We start from the raw sequence: 10,882 nt of genomic DNA, 5'->3' as shown, positions 1-10,882 counted from the left end.
CTCTATTAGTAGGCTAAGGTACATATTTAATATTTTTACAATCGTTGATATGGACTATTATAATTGGTGTATAATAAAAGTTGAATTGATAGTAGACCAAGGTGAAAAAATGTTGATTTAATCATAACAAATCATGGTAATAATTGTGTAAATTATTATGTGGGCAATATTACTAGTTTTATGATCACTGTATGTGCGATTTTATTGTGAACTATAAAAGAGACTATATTGATGTTTGTATTTTGTCATTTTACCCAAAAAAAAAAAAATGCAACTTAATAAATGAAAAAAAGTAATAAGAAGGAACACCCTGCCGAAGTATTTGTCCGAATCAGCCCACAGCTAAAGAATTCTTGATTGAAATGTGGATTCTGAACCAGCGAATTACTTTCATCACGTAGGAGTTGGGCACTCCACATCTACTCTTTAGAGTGGGTCCAATGGAATAAACATCATATTTGATGTCTGCACCATAATTGCCTAAGTAACTTTAGTAACTGTTCCATCACTTTCTTGATGAGTGGATAAGTAACAATCAATGGTACCAAGTGACTACAATGTCAATAGTGGTCTGGCATCTCTGTGTCTCTTATTCCACACCCCCCCCCCCCAAACCATAATTGCCTAAGTAACTTTACTGTTCCATCATTTTCTTGATGAGTGGATAAGTAACAATCAATGGTACGAGGTGACTACAATGTCAATAGTGTCTGGCATCTCTGTTGTGCTATTCACCACTCCCCCCACTCCACCAACCCCAACCCCCCCCCCCCCCCCCCCCCCCCCCCCACAAATAATTGCCTAAGTAACTTAAGTAACTGTTCCATCACTTTCTTGATGAGTGGATAAGTAACAATCAATGGTACCAAGTGACTACAATGTCAATAGTGGTCTGGCATCTCTGTGTCTCTTATTCCACCCCCTCCCCTTATAATTTGCAAATATATTTAACATTAGACTAAAGTTTGACAAAGTTTCAAAAAAAAAAAAAAAAAATTTGACTACAAACTTGGTTATCACTAAAAAAATAATATAATTACATATTTTAAAAATCTAACTATTAAATTGTATGTTTTTTATATTCTTAACACATATCAAATTTTGTGTCAATCGAATATTATTTACTATTTGATTCTGTTTGTTTGTTTAGACTCTTGTACAATCAGATTGTTTAACCTGATTAATTAACCAAGTTGATACTAAGGTTTATTATTCAGATTTAGATTAAACACAAACAATCAAATCACTAAGTGCGGAAAAGTAAATAAGATAGTAATATGATGACTTAGGAAAACTAATAGAACCGTCCAGTTTTAAGATAAAAAACCTGGGGAGAATTTAACTTAATATACCCTTAAGGCAACAAATTCACTATGATAGAATGGAAGTTTTACAATAAATTTAAACCCTAAATCTAGAGCTACCTCTTGTAGTACTTACTCACACGACCACGTGCAGCTGCGAATCCACGAACTCTTCTATCTGAATTTGTCGCACACAAACACCCACCTTTGTGACTTTGAGATCTCACTCAAAGGTTTTAGATCATAAGCTATGTATGATCTCGTTGCCGCCACTTCAGATCTACCGGTCGTAATAATCTTTAGATGGAATTCCGGCAATGACTTTGAAAAGAGATGGCATAGCACTTTTTAGATTTCAAAAGAATACACCTCCAAAGTCATAACAAAACGTGGTGTAGGGTTTTCTTTAAATACTATGTGAAATAGATCTAAAACCTTAATCACTTAACATGCTTAATTTGCAATTGGGCCGAAATTAAAATCTAAAGTATTTGCATCTCAATTGGTTGAGCCTTCTTGATTGGTCGAACCTGGCATGTTTCGAATTCTTGAACCTGTGGCTTCCTTTTTCTTGTATTCTAACTTGCAGCACATTATTCATTTTCTAATCATACCTATAGACTTAGGAATCTATATTTAGACAAGTTTGAGTTCACGGTTTGCCAATTGTTCTAAACTTTTAGAACTTAACAGATTCATAAACTTATTTTTTATGTATAATTTTAACCTACAAAAACTTGAAATTTAAATATTTAATTGATGACATTACTATTGAAGCCTAAATGATATAAGAAGTAAATGTAATGTAACAGTGGATTTATCAAAATTTACATCTAATAAAGAGATATTGAGTGGAGTTTTAGGCTTAAACTACGATAAAGTTTATTACCCAACATTGTCCTTAACAATATCGTGGGTACATTAACTTCTATTACTGCCATGAGTGCTTCATTTGCATGGTAAAACTTTAGTGCCATTCCGTTCTTGTGATGTTGAGTGGCAAGAAAATGATTAGGAGGTAGACTGGAACATTATGATACAGTATACTGATAACCACGCCATATTTCCTAGTTTTAGAAAACCACAATAGGCAATATAATGTATGTTCGTATATCTGATTCTGGTGTTCTGTTAAAGTTTGAAAGACTATATATTGAATTGCATGTAATAGAGTACATAAGGGTCTATTTTATATATAGGTAAATAGTATGTTATTTACAAGTAATCTACAACTTTGATCCAGCCAGTTGGGGTTCGATGTTAAACGCATAAATGCTGCTCCAATTTGAAATATAACAAATGGTTGCGCCAGTCTGTCTCCGGTCGTTGGAGCAATAGTTGTTAACTCATTTTCTGTAGCCGCAATTTCTGTCTGTGTCTCTTTGTTGGCAATAGTCTTACTATGTTGCAATTTGCAAGTTGCGTCCTTTGCTAGACTCTTTTATTCTTTTTTAGGTTAAACAACGAGTCTATTAAAACTAACCCGAGAAGGAGCGGGTTTCAACAGTTACAGAAGTTTCAGTCACAGTGGTTACATTAGAATCGCTGCTACTAGCGCTATCGAAAAATAAAACGTCCAACATAAACAGTGGAGGGGTAATATAGTAAACAAGAGCCTCCTGCTGTAAACTACCCATCTTAGCAGGAGAGTCAGCCGCTTGGTTGGCCTCCCTGTAGCAGTGATTGCTTGCTAGCTAGACTCTTTGTTGTGGGAATATTTGACTTTAGATCATGTGCACGTTGTACTTTGTGAATTGTCCACTAATTAATAAACTTGGACCACAATAAAGAACCCTTGATTTGTATTTTTGGGTCTTAATGTTTTATATATAAAAAAAAAAAAAAAAAATTCCTCGAAGATATGATTTTTTGACAATTTATAAGAATACAGCATAGAACAATTTGCATTATAATGCTCTAAGGGTCAGAATATTTGTCCAAAGTGAGGGGATACGTTTACTTAAAGAGCTGTTATTAAGAGCAAAATGCTATAAATTAAAGCTCTCTTAAAAAAAAAAAAAAAACCAATAATTAGATATAAAATTTTAAGGCCCCACCCAAAAAAAAAAAAAAAAAATCTAAAAGGATAACTTTTGAGAAAAAAATTATAAGATTACTTTTTTTTTTTTGTCACAACTTTGACATGGTAAGCAATAAATGATGGCGAAAAATTATGGTTCATGTGAAAGTAATAAATGCTTAATGACAATCAAACACATAAAATAGCTATGAATAATGGTACGATAAAACTATGTTCCTAAAATTACTAAATTTCTGATCGTGGAATTTGAAAAAGCTTGGCTATTAAAATGGGACCTCTCGTGTTTACCATAATAAATTGAAAATGCTTTTCCTGTAGTTCTTCTTCCCTCCACTTTCAACTACTTTAGTCTTGATATCTCTCTCTCTCTCTCTTTTTTTTTTTTTTTAATACGAAATTTGAGTCCTGATCTTTTAGTTTTAGATTTCAGGGGACAGTGCATAAAATTATGAGAGGTGACCACATTAAAGGATAGTGGTACGAACATTTAGCCATAGTAATGATTGCATTTTGGATTAGGGGTGGCAAATGGGTGGGTTTTGAGTGGGTTTAATTGGGTTGGGTATATAAAACTCATTTACCCATTAAAACCCATTAACTAATTGCTTCTAACCCAAATCCAACCCAACCCAATTATTATGAGTAAACCCCAACCCATCCAATTACCCAATTATCAAAATTACCAAAATGCCACTAAAGTGAAAATGACCATCATAAACTATCTCAAAAGCTTAAACCATTAGAAAATTAAAAATTTATTCATTTAATTTATTTTAACAACTATAATTTATTTTTCTCAATTATAGTTGAGAAAAATAAATTAACTCAATAAATTAATTGTTCGGTTTGTCTCCATTTCCAATTGAATCAGAAAATTAACTCACGAAATTTTTTTTCTCTATCTGATACTTTTCGATCTTCGATTGATAGAGAAACACAGAATTTCTAGGGTTTCGTTTTGCTCTTTTAGGGTTTTTAAATAAACGGTGAAAGATTAGGCTAAAATGATGAGCCAAAAGCCTCCGCAGATTCGGATGATGGCTCAACAGCCTCTGCCTCCGTCGCAGATTCTCAGCTAGCCGCCGTTGATCGCTCAGTCGCAGGCATTGAGCCAGTCGCAGATGATGATGATGATGAAGAGCCAATCGAATCCACAACAGTCGCTTCCAATGCTGAACCCGAACCTAAATTGTAGTTTCAACATCGACAATAGCAACAAGGTGTGGTCTCAGTAGTAACAAGTTTCGAAGGTGAACTACGCTACAACAGTGAACTCGTTGAAACCGTTGTCGAAGCTTGGATGGAGCAATTGGAAGGGAAAGAACGTTGGCGCGAAAATAGAAGCAGCTAGTGTGATTGGAAGTCGAGAAAATAAGGGAAAATGAGGGAAAATGAAAACCCTCATGAAACCTGAGGGTTGGTTTTTTTTTTTTTTTTTTTTGGAAAGGGCTGGGTTGAATTTGAGGTATATTGTTTTTGGGTTAAATGGGTTCCAATGGGTTTTTAGTTAAAACCCAATAATTACTGAGTCTAATTAGGTTGATGCCCATTTAACCCAACTAATAATTGGGTAGGTTTGGGTTTAATTAGAGTGGGTGGGTTTGGGTTGGTAAATGGGTTTGAGCTTACTTTGCCACCTTTATTTTGAATAGAATAACCAGTCAAATAGGTGGCGTGGTATAATTCTGTGCACTCACTACAAGAAAAACGGGCTATTGCGGCGGGCCAAAACCGCCGCTAAAGCCCAAAAAAGCGCCGCTAAAGGTACATTCGACCTATAGTGGCGGGTGCTATTGCGGCGGGCCGTCCCGTCAGTGTTGCAGTGCCGCTATAGGTCAATTGCGGCGGTCGCGAAAAGCGCCGCTATAGATGCACCTTTTAGTGGCGGGTGAAGGTTTATTGCGGCGGGCATAAAACCGCCGTCATACGTGTTCAGAATCCGTGACATTGACTTTTAGCGGCGGGATAATGCCCGCCGCTATTGGTGTCTACCTTTAGCGGCGGTCAAACAGCGCCGCTATAGACAACCAATCAAAACAGCTAATTGTACTTTTAGCGGCGGGGTCGTGCCCGCCGCTATATGTTTCAGCCTTTAGCGGCAGGCGATAAGCGCCGCTATAGGTATTCATTTAAAACATAAAATGTGCACCTTTAGCGGCGCTTTTAGACCGCCGCTATAGGTTTTTTTTTTTTTTTTTCCAATGGGTTTTAAAACCGCTGTTTGCTAATAAATAAATGATTCACAAACCTATTACAAAGAACCTGTAATAGTTTTAACTCTACTAACACAATACCATAAATGTAACTAATAACACACCACAAATGTCTTGAAACTAACGTGATATTAACATAGAAATATATTATCAAATTCATAACATTGTCTATAACCATCAATCATAAAATTAACAAAAAAAAGATGTGATCCTTTGAATAAAAGGACTGCTTAAATTAAGCTAATACTATAATCAAAGTTTCAAAGTGTTTAAAAATATCCTCCAACAATGGCAAAAAATGCGGTTGTTCAAATGTATTTCTTTGTACACAAAAAATCCTCAAACACCAATAACTTAAAAAAGCTCATAATAAGACCTTGTGGATGACTCCAGCCTATTTCAGTAATCTACAAAAGAAGCCATTCACTCATAAATTTAACTAAACCAGCAGCTTTCTAATGTAAAGAAACATAAAAGGCCATCTGATGTTCTTCTTGCACCTTTATATGTGAGATGACTACGTTGAAAGTGAATGGGTGATTTAGGATCAGAGCTCCTCCTAAAAGTAATTCATACCAATGATGCTCTCCAGAGATCCTCAAAAGAAATAATACACCCATATAATATTGTCTCAAACTTGCTTGCTAACAATAATATTGGCTCAACCTTAGGAAAAAAGAATGACAGGCTAACCTTCATTTGCTTAGAAAAAATATTTGAATGGAAGCAAATGTGTCACGCAGAGACATACATACGGCCATGATACAAGAATGACCTCTCAGGTGCACAAGAATAACTGTGTTGAACAACTTGAAACAGGTACTCTATTAATTAGGCCCACAACTGGAATTACCAGAGGGAGAACATAAAGAATCATATATACTTATAGTTATATATATGCAATTTGAAACTTCAGGAGATTAAAATTACCATTAGAGCAAAGTTTATGCAACTCACCTCTTGTTTATCTAAAGAAATCCTTCTTCAAGCATTAGCTTCAGCATAGCCATTCACATCCCTAATGGTAAATTATTCGTCATTACAACAGAACATTTAAATTTATTAGAAATGAAATGATAATACTAACAATAACACAACAATATTTGAATTAAGGTTCCATCCTAGTAATAAAGAATGACACAGATCTAAAAGGAAAATAAACTGGACCAGCACATGCGTATTTGTTTCATGAAAAGGAAAATAATGTCTACAAGAAGATTAAATTGTGTCAGACAAAAGCCAAATTCTGAGCCCCTATCATGTGCCATCATCAAATTCATATACCTTTTTCCTATTATTATCTTGATTATTCTATCAAAATAAGAGGGCTCCACTGCCATGTGGACCCACGATGTAGACCTTTTCAACATATATAAATATATATATATATATATTATAAGCTTAAACAGTGACTATATTTAAAAATTGCTTCAGCCCAGCTAAGCCAAAGAATGTGAACTAAGTTTGTACACCACGTGACAAAGTTACATCATCCAGACAAAAAAAGGAAATGGCAGCAGTCTGTATTTTCCCAGCATAATCAAAGAATTATTTAGAAAAATATTTCAAAATCATTACGAGAGAGAGAGAGAGAGTCCCACTAGCAATAAACTCTAAACCCTCTCCCTCACACACACACACATTCATTCTGTTGTGACTCTTTGCTTCACACACACACATGCATTCTGTTGTGACTCTTTGCTACACACACACACGCATACACACTGGTTTTTGTCTACAATACTTTAATCTACACACTTTTCAAACACCAAGCACACACACACAAACACGGACCTAGCACTTACTCCCACATGTGCATTAACAGTTGCAACATGCTGATACTGAGGTGATGATCAAAATCATGTTGGACCTTAAGAGCATTCTGGATCATTGAAGGTTCACACCTAAGCACTGCAAAAAGGTAAAGTCATCCATAATGTAATTTTTATTAAGGTTGCACTTTGGTTGCTGCAAGGTTTAGATTTAAATGGTTGAAGATTAGAACAAGTATTAACTGGACATTCAGCCACAATTATGCAATTTATAGTCTTTGACATGAGTTGAATTTTGTATAAAGATTATTACCTAGTGTTGGTCCTGTAAGATCAGGGGACTTAGGAGGGGTGATGTGGATACAATAAATACTCAAGCTGCTCAATTGAACAGGTTGCTTGCTCAATAAAATCTCTAGCAAATCCATTCCCTGCTTTATGCATGATGCCAAATAAATTGGAGCTATCTGAAGACATGGGAGCATCAAACTTTATGAGGATTACTTGAGATGAGCACATACACTAGTTCAAATAAAAAAAGAAAAAAAGAAAAAAAAGCACCTAAGAAGAGATATTGATAGACATGTTGATTAATAGCAAACCACAGGTCAACTTTTACAGTTGATACACACACATGCGTGCAAAAATTAAAATGATATGATATTTTACAAGGTGCAATCTAGAATATGTTAGTGAGGATTACTTGATATAAGCATATAGGAGCACGAAACTTTATGAGCATTACTAATTTACTTGAGATGAGAAAAACACACATTAGTTCAAATATCAAAAAGTTCCTAAGTAGAGAAACTGATAGACCTGTTGATTAATAGCTAGGCACACGTCAACTTCCAACAGTTCATTTGCACAAAGAAAGAAAAAGAACTTCATATTTTACAAGGCATAGTCTAGAATAAGAAAGTGACCCTTAGAGATGGCACTAAAAATCTATTCAAACTACTGAACACTGGGTAGCACAAAGGCAATGATGGTTACAAATTATGTTATGATACAATTCAACAAGCAAACTAAGCAATAATATGGTTGAAGTCCATGGGATATATAGAACAGAGATTTAAATATCTAGTGTGTGCCATTTAGTAGCATTCAGTTCCATCACTTTGAGCAACTGGATCAAAAAATAATAAATTATAGATACTAAGCATGTATTCAGATGCATTTGCTCTTGGCAATGGATGAAGCATGATAACACTATTCACAAATCTTAATCCCAAGTCAGCCTCAGGAACCCTCCACTTATAGACCCTGTTTGTTTCAGCATAAACCTTTTGCACAAAATGTTCCACTTTCATGCGTTTGGGGTGCTTGACAGTATTAGTCACCTTGAAAACATTTTGGTTGACCACGGAAAAGCAATCAAAGAGTCAAGATAAGTCATCCAAGGAGGGGGGGAAAAAGTCCCTCAAAGATGGTCTTGTGTACTACTCCTCCCCACCCCCCAATCTCCATTTTTGCCTAACCCCCCTCTCTATGCCGCCTCACAATTTTTCCCAGATATCTCTGTCATTTTTTCTTTGGGTTTCTCTTCATATTTTTATTTTGCTATACATTTCTTGATTATCTTTCTTTCTTAAGTAACCAAGATATATTGAGATCTACAAATTCCTTGGTTATGCCCTATGTATGTATCTCTTCTTAAAAATAATTTTTAAGTTGATTTTTTACTTCTTTCATATTGATATTTAAGTACTGAATAAAAGTTGTTATAATTATATTATCAAATCAATAAAAAAAAAGATTTTCCATATGAAGAAAATGCCGGAAAATGTTTCCAAAGTATTACCAAACTCTAGTAGAAAAGAAAAAGGCTCTTAATAATTTTTTTGATTATACATAATTATATAATTGCCAATACAAATTTAGCTATAACAAAAATTGAAAAAATATTTCCTTTTAATTGGAGACTATAAAAAAAAATCAGAAAATGTACAAAATTTATATTAACTGCATTTAGTATTTCTTAGAGTTGCCACCAAATAGCAGAAAATAAGCAATTCCAAAAGAGCTCATTAAGGTCAATTTTCAATAATAAACATCTGTAAAGGAAAAAAAAAAAAAAAAAACACATTGGTATTTTTAACCAAAGTGACACTATCGACACCAAATCATATTGAAACCCTTAACAAGACAATCATGAATTAAACATCATGCGTTTGTCCAACAAGAGAGGATGACAATGCCAAATGACATTGCATGTAGTTCTTTTTGAAAACAACCACAATAGGCAAAGAAGAAATCCAGTAATGGAATAGAGTGACATTAAAACAAGTGAACTTTAATAAATGGGGCTGTCAAAAAAATTTTGATTACACGATTAATACAATCATATGCCCATAACACTATTTAAAGCACTGTTTATGGCCTAAAGTAATGTGAAAATGAGAATTACAAAAGACAAGTCCACTTATATGCAAAGAGAAAATTAACCATATTCGCATGAGATATCACATCAATTCATGCGTCACTATATTCCCTGATCAAACTCAAAGTAAAGCTTAATAAAAAAACTCCATTAACATTTCAAAAAAAAAAAAAACTCAATATATATATATATATATATTGGGTTTTGGCTAAGCTACACTGATCAAAGCCAGTCAAGTCTCAAAGACCCTAAAACTAAATCTCACTGATACCCACTTAGTAAAAAAAAAGGCATTAGATGCTCAACGTCCCAAATTTTGATTAAAAAGGCAAAACCCAAATTTTGAACAGAAATGAAACAAAATTACGCATATTTATACTAAAAAAAGTTAATTAAAACATACCCAAAAAGGCAAAATGATGAAGACGAAGACTTCACCGGAGCACCGAAATTGCGAAACATATCGAAATTGAAGGAGGAAGAAGTCGTGGTGGTGGTGGCGTCCGACGATGATCCTTGAAGGAATTGAAGGAGGAGTGAGGACGCGTTGACGATCTTCCGACGGTGGAGGTGGATTTGGAACCGGCCATCGGAGCCGATTTGCCTTGGGGTTTGAAGCCGAAATCGGAGGCTAATAGTTCGTTCATTTCGGCCGGAATTTCAGAGGGCAAAATCAGAAAAAGGAAACGAAAATTTTCAGATCTGAGGGATAGGAGAGAAATAAAGAGATCTAAATTTGATTTTGATATTGACAAGGTCCAAGCATGCGGTGAAGAGATATAGAGAGAACAAAAAATTATAGAGAGGATTGGAGTTGTGTTTTTGAGTTTTTGACTGTTAGAGAGAAAGAGGGAAAATTGGGGATGGAGGCGGCTAAAGAAAAGAGGAGAGAAGATAAAATGTGGTATTTATATCATGTTACTAGGGTTTTAAAAAATTAAATAGCGAAAAATCCTAAAGAAGGCTCGAACTTGCGATCAGTTAACCAAAGCACAAGGCGCATACCACTAAGACACTGATTACTTACGTCTTAAAGTTACATAAATATATATATGTTCAGTTCTGTCCATGAAACTTTTGTACAGGAAATGAAAGATGTAAGTGGGAAAAATATTTTGGGGAAATTTTTTTGCGGGAAGGGAAAAGACAACTGGGGAAAGATAATTTAA

At 34.7% G+C, this 10,882-nt stretch overlaps 2 long non-coding RNA genes across 2 annotated transcripts; both read right to left on the bottom strand.

Moving 5' to 3' along the window:
- Window positions 1-5,824: 5,824 nt before the first annotated feature.
- On the bottom strand, window positions 5,825-6,363 carry LOC115988829. Its single transcript, XR_004091665.1, has 2 exons — window positions 6,252-6,363; window positions 5,825-6,117 (listed from the first exon to the last, which is right to left on the bottom strand). It is a non-coding gene; the product is annotated as an uncharacterized LOC115988829 (long non-coding RNA).
- Window positions 6,364-7,106: 743 nt separating this feature from the next.
- LOC115988824 lies at window positions 7,107-10,597 on the bottom strand. The gene is made up of 3 exons (XR_004091663.1): window positions 10,117-10,597; window positions 7,644-7,797; window positions 7,107-7,469 (listed from the first exon to the last, which is right to left on the bottom strand). It is a non-coding gene; the product is annotated as an uncharacterized LOC115988824 (long non-coding RNA).
- Window positions 10,598-10,882: the final 285 nt, after the last annotated feature.

The sequence above is a fragment of the Quercus lobata genome, chromosome 1 (genome assembly GCF_001633185.2).
Source record: "Quercus lobata isolate SW786 chromosome 1, ValleyOak3.0 Primary Assembly, whole genome shotgun sequence".
NCBI lineage: Eukaryota > Viridiplantae > Streptophyta > Magnoliopsida > Fagales > Fagaceae > Quercus > Quercus lobata.
Note: the sequence above shows the minus strand (reverse complement) of the source record. Positions and strands in the feature narration are given on the sequence as shown.